The sequence below is a fragment of the Ornithodoros turicata genome, chromosome 2 (assembly GCF_037126465.1).
Source record: "Ornithodoros turicata isolate Travis chromosome 2, ASM3712646v1, whole genome shotgun sequence".
Lineage (NCBI taxonomy): Eukaryota > Metazoa > Arthropoda > Arachnida > Ixodida > Argasidae > Ornithodoros > Ornithodoros turicata.
In genome coordinates, this window is record NC_088202.1 from 79,707,993 (window position 1) to 79,723,593 (window position 15,601).

The 15,601-nt window shown below is 45.8% G+C and overlaps 1 long non-coding RNA gene across 1 annotated transcript; it reads right to left on the reverse strand.

Moving 5' to 3' along the window:
• Positions 1–933: 933 nt before the first annotated feature.
• Positions 934–6,679, reverse strand: LOC135383754 (uncharacterized). Its single transcript, XR_010420046.1, has 3 exons — positions 6,591–6,679; positions 4,220–4,951; positions 934–967 (listed from the first exon to the last, which is right to left on the reverse strand). It is a non-coding gene; the product is annotated as an uncharacterized LOC135383754 (long non-coding RNA).
• Positions 6,680–15,601: the final 8,922 nt, after the last annotated feature.

Consider the following 15,601-nt stretch of genomic DNA (forward strand, 5'->3'; position numbering starts at 1 on the left):
GCACCTGCTCCACTGCACCCGTTACCGCCAACACCGTCTTCTCCTGCGGTCGCGCATCGCTCGCCTCAGGATCTCGGACTTTTCGATAGCTACGCTGCTAGGCACCTAACAGCATAGTGAGGTGACCAAGGCACTTCTTCAGTTCCTGCGGGTCTGTGGCCTTCTTGGTGAACTGTGATCAATTCCGTGTTTGGTTTTCTTCGTTGCTTTTTTTCTTTTTGTTTTTCTTTCTTCTTTTTTTTCGTTGCTGGGAATAGCAAGCCACAGTGGCACAGGCTAACCTTTCCCTCCTTTTTTTCATCATAAACATATATACCACCCCCCTCTTACAGGATGTCCGCCTGGTCGCATAACCCGCCTGCCAAATTGGCATCAGCACTACTCTCACAGCCTTTTTATAAAAAATCTCTAACGAATAAAAAAAAAAACTGTATATCTGGCCTAACCTGGGCCTTTCTACGGTAAAGGTGCTTGGAACCTTACACACACACAAGTGGTTCAATGCTTCTGAAACTAACATATGAAATATTATATCCGACAAACAGCAAAATTACGTGGTAGAAAGGCATGTATGATGCGCACACGTAGAGGTAAATGATGGTTTGCTTGATGACTCTCCTAATAGTCCGCTCATGGCATTGTTTGAGCTCCTACGTAATGAGCGCACGCTGGCCGAGGGAGCGCCACTTGAGAAGATGTTATCACCTTGTCGGCTAGGACATATGTCAGGGAGACGCCAATTTGAAACGGCATTCGTCATCCTCTGATGGACGCTGGAGTATGATTGAGTAGTAGACTGTATAATTCAACGGAGACTGAATAAGTAATAAAGTTTACTCCTCTACTCGGGGAGCGTGACAAAGCTGATTCCCTTCTTCACACGGCATGCTTCCAAGAGCGATGCTTTCTCACGGCATGTCTCACAAATGGCGCTTTTATCTTGCTTCTATCTCGCAGGTATTCGTGCCTGTAAGGAAAACATGCGCTTATACAGTCCCGTAAATTATGCAAATTAGTGGAATAGGCGTTTTAAAGGTACAGTGCTTCTTGGAGAAGGCCGTACTGGGCATTACGTCTCATGGACGTTAACGATGTGTAATTCAGATAGATGTATAGGCATTCATGAGAGGAACATAATATACATACAACGCCGTCAGGCCAGCAAGACGGAACGAATTATGATCTCTGCTGGTTTGCGCAGTTTGCGCAGTTTTGACTCCTTTTGGGGGGAAGAAAAATACTGAAAGGTTATGGTGCAGGTGTCGCTCGCAGATTGCTAGAAAGACAGGGGTGCTCCACAAGGGTCCTCAGGAATGAAACGTGCGCGCAGTAATTTGTTGACTCGAAACTTATTCCCGTCAATTGAGTATCGACACACCTAACATAGTTGATTAACATTTTAAAGGCTTCCCTGTGCATTCAACGATTTTTAGTTCGAATAAAATGGTGTCCGATATCTGGGCCCTAATCTGGGGGCATAGCAAGCGATATCGCTAAGTGGGCGCGCTCCAAACGTCAGGTGACTGCATGTGAAAATCGTTTTGGTAGGCAGAGATTTGAAGTAAACAGTTGCAATTGATTGATTGATTGGTGGTATTGCAGTTGAATTGATTGATTGGTAAAAGAAAAAAATGGAGATGTTAGTCCCAAACTACTCGGGACTAGTTGCGAAATGATGCATTTAAGGCTTGCTGTAGAATTTAGGCAAGTTCAAGTTATGGGCCCTAGTTCGAGTCACATGTACTTATAAGTTTTGAAGTTTACCAAGTGATAGTCATGAACTACTTGGCATAGGCTGTTTGAAGGAAAGAACTGTGAAGCGTTGAAAGATCAATCTGGGACCCCCGTACTAACCCCCGTTCCCCGTACTGGGACCCACGGACAAACGTAGTTGTGCTATTTAGTGATTTAAGCAGTAAAGTAGTACAAGTCGGAGGATGAGTTGGTGATAATTACCAGGCCGCATGATTTACGGAGGAATACCAGAAATGTTACAGGATAGGCTGTTACAGTGAAGGTTCTCTTTTCGTGTTACAACACGGCAGGTGTTTCCCATTGGCTGAACTGTGACTAACCCTGTTAGTCGCTCCCTCCTTCCCCCTTTCCACCTTTATGTGAGTGCACTTCCCCCCTTTTTTAACTCTGCGTAGGTGTAACCGTGGTAGCCAGCAGCCTGACTTTATCGCGACTTACATCCGCCTGTGTTACTCTATCATCATCATCATAGTATACACAAAGTCATAGAGTCACACAAGTACACATAGCATTAGGCATGTACAAATAGTTATTTTAAAACCGTAGCGAATGCGAAGCGAATGCCCACATAGCCGAATACGAAGCAAATGCGTACATAGCCAAAGCAAACACCAGGCGAATAGCTACGAAACCGAATCGAATACGAGGCAAATATGTACATAGCCAAAGCAAATACGAAGCGAATACGAAGTGAATCGTTGTACAACCGGTCCGTATACACATGCAGCGTATGTACGGATATAAACATGTGTACAACATCTACAGGGCGTCCCAGAAAACGTGTCACTGAATTATAATAAAAAAAACTACACCACCTATAGGTGGTGTAGTTAGTAGTAGGTGAAAACAAACGCCGTTGACCGCATCGCATGTCTCTACAGAGACATGCGGTCAACGGCATTTGTTCTTACTGGGTTTTTGACACCTCCTGATGTGAATGTTGTGTAACGTAAGTTTAATAATGTAAATTTTTGCGAGCTTAAGTCGGAAATTTGCAAAGTAAAGGTCACTTTTTTACCCCACTAATGTGAAGAGCGTGTCTAGTTTACTCAAATTAATGATAATTGACAGGGGTATTCAGGAGCTATCCTAACGGACAAAATAGCCGAACATCATGCTCTACGGAGCTCCCACAGGATAGCGCACGATGAATTTTTCAGAGCAATCTTCGTCAGCCCGACGAAAGGAGGTTGGAAACCCAGTCCATCCCGGCATCGCAGAGAGATAACGCAGGCATGGCTTATCGCGTCCGACTTTCTCTGGGATAATGCTTTCCCTCTCCCAATTTTAGGAACTGTTCCTTTTTCTACTATCACTCTGTGGGCTGGCTTTGGAACCTCCTTCAGTCGGACTGAGCGCGATTGCGCTCAAAAAGTCATCCCGCGTTGTGGTCCGGTGCTCCGAAAAGCATGAAGTTCGACTATTTTTTCCGATACGATAGCTCCTCAATATTCCTGTAAATTATCATTAATTTGAGTAAATTCGGCACCCTCTTCACATTGGTGGGGTAAAAAAGTTACCTTTACTTGGCAAATTTCAGAGTTCAGTTCGCAAAAATTTACATAATTAAACTTTAGTTACATGACATGCACATCAGGAGGTGGCAAAAAACTAGTAAGAACAAATGCCGTTGACCGCATGATTCTATGTGGCGTAGTTTTTTTTTTATTAAAATTCAATGACACGTTTTCTGGGACACCCTGTATACGAGATAAATTCATACGCGTATGAGTATATGAAGTAGCGCCCAGTTTGCTTTATGCCACCTCTTGTGCAGTTTTCCTTGCCTTATGTGTGCGGCTCCGGTATGGAAGAACCATCGACTCGATTCGAAGTTCGAATATAAAATTCAGTATTCCATTCGGAAATCGAATCGAATGCATATACCAAGGCTTCGTTCAGGAAGACTCACTATAGCATAACGTTGATCACAGATACGTCAACCTTAAAGTGCTCGGCTGCTCGATGGAAGGCTCGAATCGTCTATCGGTCCATCGTGCCCATCCGACGGATGGTAATAAATTTACAATTAGATAAAAAGAAATTCAAATGAAATTTGTAACAAATTAACAAAGTAGCTGGGTATTGGAACGGACACATTTGATTAATGTGATCAAAGGTTTACATTCGAACTCGTAGGGCAATATACATAGGGTACTGGGCACAACGGTTTGGGAGAAGTGTTGCAATTAAGGTATCAAACCAATATAAGGCGATTCAATCAATATCCTCGTATTCAAATCAATATCCTCGAGAGCCACTGCAGTGGACTTCTGATGACATGTTGTACAAGGATACCTGGAAGCTCCAGTCCCTATGTTACACTCCTGTGCCTCACACTTGAAAGGCAAGTGTCCGAAATAAAATGCAGCATTGTGTCAGTTAACTTAAGTCTTTGGGAACAGACGGGGAGCAGACCGATGTCAATCACATAACCACCTCACGTCATAGCTCTTACACGTACTCGATGCAAATGCCAACAGGATGTTGTCCCGACGTCTTCTTCAAATGTCTTCTGGTAGTCCGTACGGTGCTTAGTTCGTCGGCATCAGGTATTTAACAAGTTCAGTTGTTAAGGTTAACCGGTCGGGATCTCTTTGTCGAGCACGGTATGTACGGAAAGGAAGACTTCACTATTCGTATCAGGAAAGCAATGGAAAAGGGCAACGTATAGGTCTGCCACTGCACGTCACCTATTCTTAAATCGTACGTGTTCGACTCGTTGTTGAAGAATAAACGTTATTTCGCCTATGCCTCCCCTGTACTACCCTGTACTACTTGAGAACAAAGACTGCATCGCGCAGGTTCGTCTCCCCACAACCTCACGCTGGAACGCGCAAACTGCCCCTCCTTGCTTTCCACCTTCTTCACCCGTGTTAATTGAATCACGGTCTTTCGTTATTCGCCATTAGATGCGAGCCAAGAACCCCATCCACCAATGGCGTCTCGCCACTCCTGCACTGCATCCTGGCTCCTGCACAGTGGGTCGTGACGTTCCCGATCGATTCGACTCAGTCGTTCGTTTGGAAAATGACGGGGACTTTCTCGCGAGTCCATAGATCACTGCTTGGCGTGTGTATCCCTACATATTCCAGCTTAGGTGGTACGGAAACGGTTAATAAACGTGTTGTTCTTGGCAGGTGTGGTGATGTCACGATTCAGACGCTTGTTTCTTCGCCGATGTCCGGGGCGTTTTCTAAAAAAAGAAACAAAAAACAAGGAGCATTAGAAAAACGGCGAACGCTTATTGTGCTTGGAGGCGGGGCTAGAATGCGTTTATATTTTACGCCGTAAAGGTTACAGATCCTAGTTCGGCCTGGCATAGAGATCTGTATGGCGAGTGGCCACCCACTAGGAGAAAATACTTTTGGTTCCCTTTTTTCAGGGTTTACCTTAAACAGGCCATCGTGGTGTATCAGGGGTGGTACCAGACACGGCGCATCTATGTCCAAGGTGCGTGGTACCGCGTCTTGATAAATGTGTGAGTGGGACTACTGAAGCTAAATTGTGGTTCCCGCCTATTCTTATAGGCGCCTGCACCTTAAGATGCAGATATGATGCAGATGTGATATTCCACGTCTATGCTTTATGACGCAGATTCGAAGGAAACAAAAGACAACAGGAATAAGAATGTGAACCAAGACAGTCTTACTGCTGAAAAACATACCATGGGGAAAGTTAATATCATATTCTTGTCATATCTCCAACCCATGATTTTTCTTTCGGACAGTTGCTTCGAGTACAAGCGTAAAAAATAAGGCTCATCTTGCAGACAAAACGGGAAGGAAGCATTTGAGCTCTTAGTGACAAACATAGGTCCTCGAGCTAGTAGGTAGTTCAGAAGGCAACTTTGTTTGAATGGGGTTAAAATGTCAATCAAGTGCAGTGTAATATCACAGTACCATTACCATTTGTGAAGTGTCGTGTCGTGTGGTTCTTTTGTCTCGTCCTATTGTGTGTTTCCCGGCACTGGGGGGCTTTAAAACTTTTATCAAGTATACAACTATTAAAATGAGTGACGTCACAGTTTCCTCAACTAAGGGCTTTCGAGGGGGACGACGCGTCCAATCTGCTTGTAACACGCCAAGTTGCCGGTGCTCTTGGCCGTATTGGAGGCCGGCAACTTCGGGTTCGGTGAGCGGAGATGTCCACCGCAGCTGGCCCAGCGTAATTGCTGTGCGAGACACAAGGCGCGCGGAGTTATTTTCAGTGGAGTCTTCTGGGCACGAGGGACGTACCCTTCTTATCAAGGTATGCTTTCGGTAAAATTGACCTCGTCAGCCATGACAAACTGAGATTAAATTCTTGCTCTGTTTTGAAGTGCTAAAGAAGCCGGAAATGAAACAGGGTTAATTGTTTGAGAGATATTCTGGAGGGGCTGGAGACGTAAAGTACCCTAGCACTAATGTCCCGTCCTCCCGTATCACGTGATGCAGAATGACATAACGCGAAATGCTATCTGCGATGCGCTCTTGGATTTCTCTCGAATGAGCTTTGAAACGATTCACCAATAAAAACTGTACTCCTCAGTACCTTTGTTTGAAGACGCGTAGTCTGGGTCGCATTCGTAGAGGCTGTGCCAACATGTGTCTGGACCCGTAGACAGAATCGTTACAGGATACAACAGAAGGAGACTAGCCTTCCGAAAAGTCTCTTTACTACTGCGACTGAGCCGCCGCCAGAGGACAGGAAACGAGAGGTTGAATCCCCACCGGTCGTAAACCATGCAGGACAATCACACGGTTCAACACGTGCCTGCCTGATGATCACATTTTTCGCGTGTTTCGTCCATGAGTTTGAGTTTCGTTCATCTTTTCTCGTCCGAGATTAATTACCTGATATTGGCATGATGAGTCTGATGAGGTGGCCCATTACGACGCACGCCCTGAGCGGTTGGAGCGACGAGCAGAGGCGCCACCTGGCAGGTATCGCGGAGGGTCGTTTGCGAAGTGAGAGGTCTCTGGACGGGCGTGTCAACGGAGCTATGAAAAACGGCGGCCCACCCAAATAGAGACGTTAGCTTTTAATCAGTCCTTGGCTATGCACATGGCGGGAGCCCCCACGGTGCCTATAATTTTAATCTCTCCATTACGAGCTGACTGCATAGGAATGACCCTGACCCCTTCGATAGATCGGAGCTGCGGGTGGGTTGGGCGCTCTGACTTCTCTGCCAGGTATGGGCGTCCCCGGATCCTCGAGGAAGGAACAGGTTTTCTCCCAAGGTATGCACAACGCTAAAGAAGTCATTATGTGCGGGGAGAACCGCGTTTCGTGATGAAGCAAACGCTTATCTTTTGCACGTTGACAAGCAAGCAGCGTGGAAAAGATACTGGCAAGGCGGGCAGATGACCAGCCGTGATCAAGACGTGCATCCCCATGACGTAGCGGGAGGTCGGCCTACTCATCCAGAAGGCTTCCTTTGTCTCTGCCTGATGCAGTCCTGGCAGTGCATAAAGGCGATGGAAGTCTTCACAAGAAGGTGACGAAAGGATCGTTTCAACAATTACTGAAGCGTACTGTGCACTCCCAATAAGCTCGATTGCATTGACTGTATGTCGCAGTCTTCGAATTGCATTGAAGAGAGACAACAGACGTCTCTTTCTACGTCTTTTGAACAGCGGAATCGGGGGGGGGGGGGGATATGTTTATTGAGAAAAAAAAACAAGGAAAGGTTAGTCAGGCAAAGGCCGACTTGCTATTCCTTTCGTAAAGAGGAACGGAAAAGGAAAGGGGACGAAAAGATAGGAAGAAAACGAAAAAAGGAAAGAAGGCGGCAAGAAAGAATCGGGACGTAGCACATACTCAGGGAGACTTGAATGTGTGCTGCGCTCACCCATACCAAATACTACAGTATATACAGCAACAACAGCACAGTGACATCTGGAACGGCGGCTGATAGATATCCAAACGCTGACTCTGGGAAATGCTTGCACTTTCTGTGAGCAGTTTATAAGCATATTATAGGATAGTTAATGTACATATCTAAAATGATAAAAAAAATGATAAGAAACTGAAGAGACCAGTTCCGGTTTAGACACGGACGTGAAAATACATTCCCAAAAATCAACCAGCGTCGTGAGTAATACCCTCACGGACGCCTATTCCCCTGAAATCATTACTTCACCGCTTCGGCGGTTCTTGCTGAACGTCCTCCTCACCACGGGCTGCACCCTGTGTAAGGTGCCATGGACACTGAGTGCGTACTGCTCAGCTGCAAGCGATACAGATCAAGTCGTGAATTGCTACGGAGTGCATTGGACGTCAGACGGAGATACGTCAACGGACCACTTGACATCAAGAAAGCACCCGGTTACCGCAGAGCCGAGTGTCGGCCAACTTTGTGTTCCAATGTGGCTTTCCTCAGAACTCTTGTGGAACATACATTCTTCTGGAAGTCTGATAGCGGAACCCGCCTTCGTAAGCGTGCTAGAGTAGCCTGTCCAATGTAAAGTTGGGCCAACCTCTCTATATTTTCTTCTTTCTCAAATTAAACAAAACTAATAGGTGAGTATGAAAATGCGTTTTGCAAAAGAACACCATTGGGGATTTGTAATTGCTTTTCTCCAATTATCTTTCGTTTTTGAGCCGCATGTTCCTGGCAATTGCCTAACGGACACCACTTTGCGCTAATCACTCGTATATTAAACCTTGAATCGTACGAACACATCCGCACCAATAATTACACTTAAACATGTTATTTTTATCGCCGCGTACGTTATGAACGACTTCGGTTCCATTAAAAGAACATAGACTGGCTACCAGCGCGGGTCCTTCCATCCTGCCATGTTCGGCTGCAAACGCTGATGAGCGAGGATGGCAACATAGGTGGGATCGACGCGGCAGGCATTAATCAGCAACATTAGATTACGACATATATGGCTGTTCATTCCCGCCAGAAAGAAGCTGTTCCCGTGCGAAAAAACAAACAAAAAAACAACAACAACAAAAAGACATGAACACTGTCGGCTTCCTTGAGTTGCGTCCGGCGAATTAGCGAGTTATCGCCGAGGTTTTACTGCGAAAGTGTTCACGTGAGGCTTTAGTCATCAGTCTCCTCTCATGGGTGGGGCCGTGGATAATTGAGCGATGTGTTCCTTCACCAGGGCACGGCGTGACGCGAACGGCCGATAATCGTCCGAGGAGGAAGTACGCGCCGTTCTTATGCCCATGTCACTAGTCAGAAAAAAAGTAACGATAATTCGTGTCTTTACGTCGCGAAGCAACTGTGATAATCAGTGACGTCACAGTGCTGCCGCCTACGTGAGGGTCTACCGAAATCTGTGCGCGCGGCACCACGTGTTTACGCGGTGGACGTACTTTGTATTGTGCCACCAAACAGCTGGCGTACCCGGCAGGCTTCGAACCAGCAACCTTGGTATCGGTAGGAGGACATGTTGTCAACTGATCTACCGGGGCAGAAAGAAGGAAAGCACCTTCTGGCCTCGAGGCGCACTAAATCGAATATATTCTGCAAGCTATTTACGCAGCAGTTCGAAGGTTATTGCTAATTGTACTATTGTTAATATCGAATTACGAAAAATGCACAGTGGTTTCCGGAGCATTTCGAAATAGTATAGAGATATGTAGAAATATTAATTCGCAGTGATTGCAGTTCAACTTCTACAAAGTGCTAGGTGACATGGCAGCAAAATCCCAAGGCAGTTAACAAAAACGGGCGGACACACACACGCATGCAAACTCGCACGCACTCTCTCTCTCTCTCTCACTCACTCGTACACACAAATGAGGTGACGATGGATGTGAGATGGTAGTAAGGATGCACCAATAGCGTGCACTGTTTGGTACATCGTACGGTTATCCCCTTTGCGTGCGTAAGGGATAGCGTTTGTGGTCCTGCGCACGCGCGAAACAAAGCATAATAAAGCAAAAAATAAAGCATAACTCAGTGCGCAGAACCACTACGCTATCCCTTACGTACGCCATAGCGAAAGCGTACTATGCACTAGAACTCCATAATTTTTCTGGCCTGCTCAAGTGTTAGTGCACCAAAACGGAACATTTCCACAGTGCAGTGCACGCTCGATTCAGCCTTATTGCTATCTCTATCGTCTTACAGGCTTGGATATCTGAAGACGTTCTTCAGCTACGCCACAACCTATGAGCTGTCATAGCAATGGGAAAATTCTGTCACGTCAACGAATTTTAAAGGAGCCTGGAAATGGCTTTTCAGACTGCATAAATCCGTGCTTAGTTTGTCCCACTGCGTACCAGGAACAATCACGAAAAGGGTGTTCGCAGAGCGACCTCTTGTCACGGCGTAATACATCTTCCAAGAGCGCTACAAACACGCCACGTGGCGTATAGCTCTCAAATCTGGGAGTGGGAGCCCACAGTGACGACGTTGCGTTGCCAGGACTATGCCCACTGCAAATTCGCCTACCCCGGACGGGAAGCTTTGCCCCTTGCGGACGCACTCACGATCCCTGATCGAAACCGTTCAGGGCCTCCGACCAGTGGCGGCTTACGAGCGGCATGGTCGAGCGGGTTAAACCATCCGCTCGTTGATGGTAGCCAAGGTCGTGCTGAAGTCTGGGAGGTGGTGGGTTCGAATCCTACCACCGGCTGTCGGAGATTTTCGCTAGGATTCCCGGCAGACTTTCCAAACGAATGTCGGCATAGTTCTTCCTGAAGTCGGCCCAGAACGCACGCTAACCTGTTCCCGCACGCTGTTTGCCAACTCCTTCCTGTTCTTCTCTCTCCATCTATCCACGTCTGCACGCAGCTCACAGCCACAGTTGCTTCGCGGCGCTAACCCCGGAATCAGAATCAATCGAAGTCAGTAGAGGCTTCACCTCACGGTTCTCCTCGGTGGCTTTGATATTTGTCGTGAAACGGGAGTTCGAACCGCATGACGTGTGACGTCACACGTGAGCTGCTCGTGTGGAGTTCGAACGTCTGCTGCGCACGCGCCAGATGTGCTAGGCTCGCGTTTCTTTTGTGAAAATTCTCGACCGCAATCGAAAACATATTTTCTTTCTTTTTTTTTTTGGGGGGGGGGGGTCTTGGTCTGGTCAATTAAAGGAGCTCGGAAAGCACTATAATCACTACCATTTTTTTGAACCAAGCGGTTCGTATGCTTATTAAAACGCACCATGCGAAGTAATCCGCCACTTGCGAAAAAGACACGGCGTATGTGCACTTCCCCCTCTCCCTCGTGCCCTCGTGCTTCGCGCCGGGTTTCGAACTGGCTGGAAAACAAACGCCATTTCGCCGCTGCTGCAAGCTTTTACGGCTGTACGAATTATTATGTGCAGGGCAAGAAGTTGCGTTTTTTTAGGTTTCCGTGCGATATATTATGTCCTCAAAAACCCGAATCATGGGTTCGGGCTATGAAAAGACAGGAAGAATTGCGAGACATGACAGCATTTCCAGCCGTCCAGGAAACAAACGAATTTGCCCAAAGCTTTTCGCAAGCTTCCCAACACAAGATTAGTACTCGATACGACTGAAGTCAGAATCCAGAGGCACTGAGACAAACTTTTTCGCGTTATCAACATTGCAACACATATAAATCAGTTGTTGACTGTGACCCAGAAGGTTACATCAGCCTTGTTTCCCGGCTTTGGGGTGGGTCCATATCTGATGTGGACATAATGCAGAGTAGAGGATTGTTAGGTCGCCTCGAAGCTGGTGATGCCATATTGGTAGATAAGAGCTTCAATGTTTCGTGTCTCTCCCAAGGAATTGAAGTGTACAGTACACTATAAGTAGGGCGAGAGGAGAAGCCCAAATATCCAAGAGGAGTATTCAAAGTACAAGAGAAATTGCTAGTGCAAGAGTGCATGTTGAACGCGTGATCCGACGTGTGAAAGAATTACACATTGTTGATCAGGCCTTTCCCATCAGCATGGTGGACATTGCTGAGCAGATATTTTATGTATGCTGTTACCTTAGTAATTTCGAAATATCCTTAATAAATGCGGCCTAACACGACACAGGGAAGGAATTAAACAGATACAGAGTGTATGGGGCCGGTTGGTACATACCCTAGAGCAAGGCCTAGGAGAAGGGGTTGAACAACTGTGCATGTATTATCGTATTATCATAATGTAACCCGTGAAGTTACCCTATGATGAACAAAGTAATGAGTCAGACTTCATTCAGAACAGCATCCAGGAAAATGTTTGTAGCACTATATGCATTTACTACATTCATTATAAGCACTGACTATACACATTATATACATTCTGTACATACATTATATTCTCACGCTATACATTACTACATATTAAGAATATACCAATAAGACTAAGACATTAAGGCCATATGTATTATACTCATTCACTATATGCGCTACAAGTCACAATATATACATTCATTTCGCACTTCACGACTGGAACCTTCTTAGACGGAGCTTCAACTCCCTGATACTGTCTACGACATAGTACCCATTTATATACTTTTTGTGTGGGCCAAGGCTCCCCTGGCTGCGAATGCGTTTGGTTAGAACTTGGATGAGAGCATGCTAAAAAAAAAAATACTGTCCACCGAACTCCAAGAACGGAAACGGGATGCCGTCCTCCTCGATCATGGGCAGAAATTCTCACTCTCCTCGATCAGAACGACAAACACTTGGCAACAGAGGTGGCAACGCTTTCCGTTACAGGTCTCTTCGATGATCGCAAGAATTTCCGCACAAAGTTCAGCCATCGAGGATGAAGCAGGTTCCCGACTTGTTTGATTTCATGTGAAATGTACAGCCACGGGGAACTCGTGCGTTTTGCGTTTTGCCGAGCAGACTTCTGTTTCAACACATAGGTGGCGCTGGCTGCCTGGTTCGCGCGGTTCCCGAACGGCGGGTGCTTCCAGGTAACGACTGCTGCACGGTACTCCTGCTGTATCACTCTCAGCAAAAAATGTCTGAAAAGGTGGTACCACCTATGCAAGGTAACGTCTGACGAAAGGGTGTAAAAGGTGATAGCCTTGCCGGTTGCCGCCTCTTTGCAGGTGCAGGACAAAATGTGTGTAAGAGCTGTTCTTACAGCCACAGAAGCAATCCACTTTCAGGGACTGTTGCATTCCCAGCATTGACAGTGCAGTGGACATTGAGCACACTGTGTACAACGGAGGAGGAAGAGGAAATATCTGTTTATTTACAAACGTTGGAGCTGGGTGACACCCATCAGGGGTGTGCTACTCCATTTCTTGAAAGCGTTTCAACTACGCATGAATAAAATAATAGACATACAGAACAGAAGACACATGCGACAACGCATACACACAGAAATACAAGTATGCATGACTTGGGATGTGAGGTACATCCCGGTGCTGATGTGATTTAATTTACGAGTACATACGTTTTAGTAACTAGTGATGATACGGAAGTACAACTGAGATAACTGCAACTAAAATTTGTTTTGGGATTTGCATTAATCTGTTGTGCCGACTTCAACCAGGTAGAAGGTAGCACTTTGCAACTTTTTAGGGACAACATATGCGACAACTATTACCTCCTAAAAGGTGTAGCTGGTGCACTCTTTTTTTTTTTCTAAGAGTGTACTACTACAGTTGTCAAGGCGACGGCGATTCCATGCAGGACCAGCACGAAGAACGTGTTCTGGGGTAACAGCGCATTCCGTGCCGAGCAAAGCTATCGCATAGTCTGCGCGGCTAAAAAAGAAAAAGAAGAAGAAGAAGAATAAAAAAATAGTTGAGCTCTATCTAAGTGGGGGCCGGCTACTCCACGTCGCTTAGAGAGCGCAACTGCATAAGACTCAGCGGTTATCCACAACATTCGAAAGAAAAGAAAAAAGAGAACAGAGAATGATAGAAGATAGAGCAGGACAATGTGTTGTCACGAATGCATGCAGAATCACGAATGCAGAAATATCCTCGAAATGCGGAACACATTGTCGAGTATTCTCTAGCTGCTTGCACGTCATGTCTTCACGCAACAGGCTCCACACTTTGGAACTTTGACAACGATAATCAGTCCGTATGAGAAGGATTCGCCGTTCCTGAATACCCCAAGAAACACGCTGTGTGCCGATACTCATGTTAATAAGCCTAAAAGACGAAACAAATCATGATAGCGTTGTAGCCATGAGACTTCTAGAACACTATATGAGTGATGGCTCCATGCGTGCTGCCTTTTCGGTAGCTGTTCACTATTTGAGTCCAGCGCCTTTTTCGTCGACATCCTCTGCGGCCTTCTACGAAGCGGAGTAGGTCTTTCTTTTCCTTCTTATGGGAAGATAATTTTCTGAAGCGCACAGCAGCCCAATTTACTACGACTGATATCGTATCTGTCTACCTCTGCATCCAGCGTTATGGCATCTACATGGTTTCGATCCATACAGTATCCATGGTCCTGGCCGGGTATGGTTAACGAGAGTGAGCAGATATACGTGTATTTCTGATTCCTTCTTGAAGCGTCTGTTTCCCTTCCTGACGTCTCTATGGCTCAGCCAGCACTCGCGTTCCAATAGCATCTTAAGCGGTCATTAAAATACGAACTTGTCGAGGAACTCTTTCAGCTCCCTCATGTACATAACGCAACGAATACTTTTTACTGTCAGTTCGGCGACCCGATTTCATATCGCAGATCACGTAATTCACGTGAAAAATTGTTCCCCCATAACGCAGTTCACTCCTTTCTGAGTTAAGCTGAACGAGTTTCCATGAGCGTTTCGCGCAAGATTAATGCATCCTGTCACCGAAGAGGTATGACTGATGAGTAAGAACCAAAAGTTTCATTCTCGACAGGGGTGCTGAATTTCTTAAAAGAAAGCGATGTATATGGGGCTTTTTAGACATTTTCTGAATACGAAGCAGATCAATTGTATAGAGAATTCGCTCTGTTCAGAGTTCAGGCTAGGATGAGCGAGTCCTCAGAGCTGAATCCTGAATGGTATGCATTCTTTCGTAGTTGCGCAGCGTGTGTCACACAGCAGGAAGAAGGGGATACTGGACACGTTCTCTAGTCTGTTTCTATTCATTGCCATTATATTTCTTGGCGTGAAGGTTTGTTCCGTGAAATATTGCTCGCAGTCTGTAATTGGTTGTTTATTTGCGCACGGGAAGGTCGATTAGTTTTTGAGGAAGTTTTGACGGAAGTACCGCTGTGCAAAAGCAACCGTTTGTGTCGTTCCCGTACAGAGTCTCCAAGTGGCCATGGCGCTGCTTCGAGCAAAGTACAGCGCAGATGGTAAAAATTCTATATATACTTGAAGCGACGTATACAGAATGCAGAAAGAACGTGATCAGTAATCTCAGCGACTAAACAACAACCACGACTTTATCATTCGAAGTTGTCGTTGTTTAGTAATCTTAGTTGTGCACGAAACAGTCAGAAAACTCAGAAACACTCAGGCGTCAATAAAGCTGGAATACTTGGCTAAAACAGGAGAAAGAAAACGAGAAGATATCAGATAAGCCTTAACTTTTCGGAAGTAGTTTCGAAAAGTAGTAATATAGGTTAATAATTTACTGGACATTGTGAGCAGCTTTCCGTAATTCTCTTCAGTATTAGAAGTCATACTCCGAAAAACAAATTTCCATTTCTCATCAGTACTCACAATAACTATGGTAGCAGCCGTAATAAGGCCGTGACGGAGCGCAGACTCCTTTGCGGCTGCGAGCCACCTCTTCTGAACGGCCGCCTTACTCTATGAGAAGTAACAGCGTAGTTTACATACATTTTGTGGGATCGCTATGTAAACCTTTGTGACAAATGAGATAAACGCGACAATTTAATTACACGCTACTGATATTCTAGCCATATAAGATTGTAAAGAGAAGTCGTGATTGGTGAAAGGTATTGCTGATAGATTTGCTCATGCTGATCCGTGTAGCTTACACAGAGGGATCGCTGTTTCTGCACAAA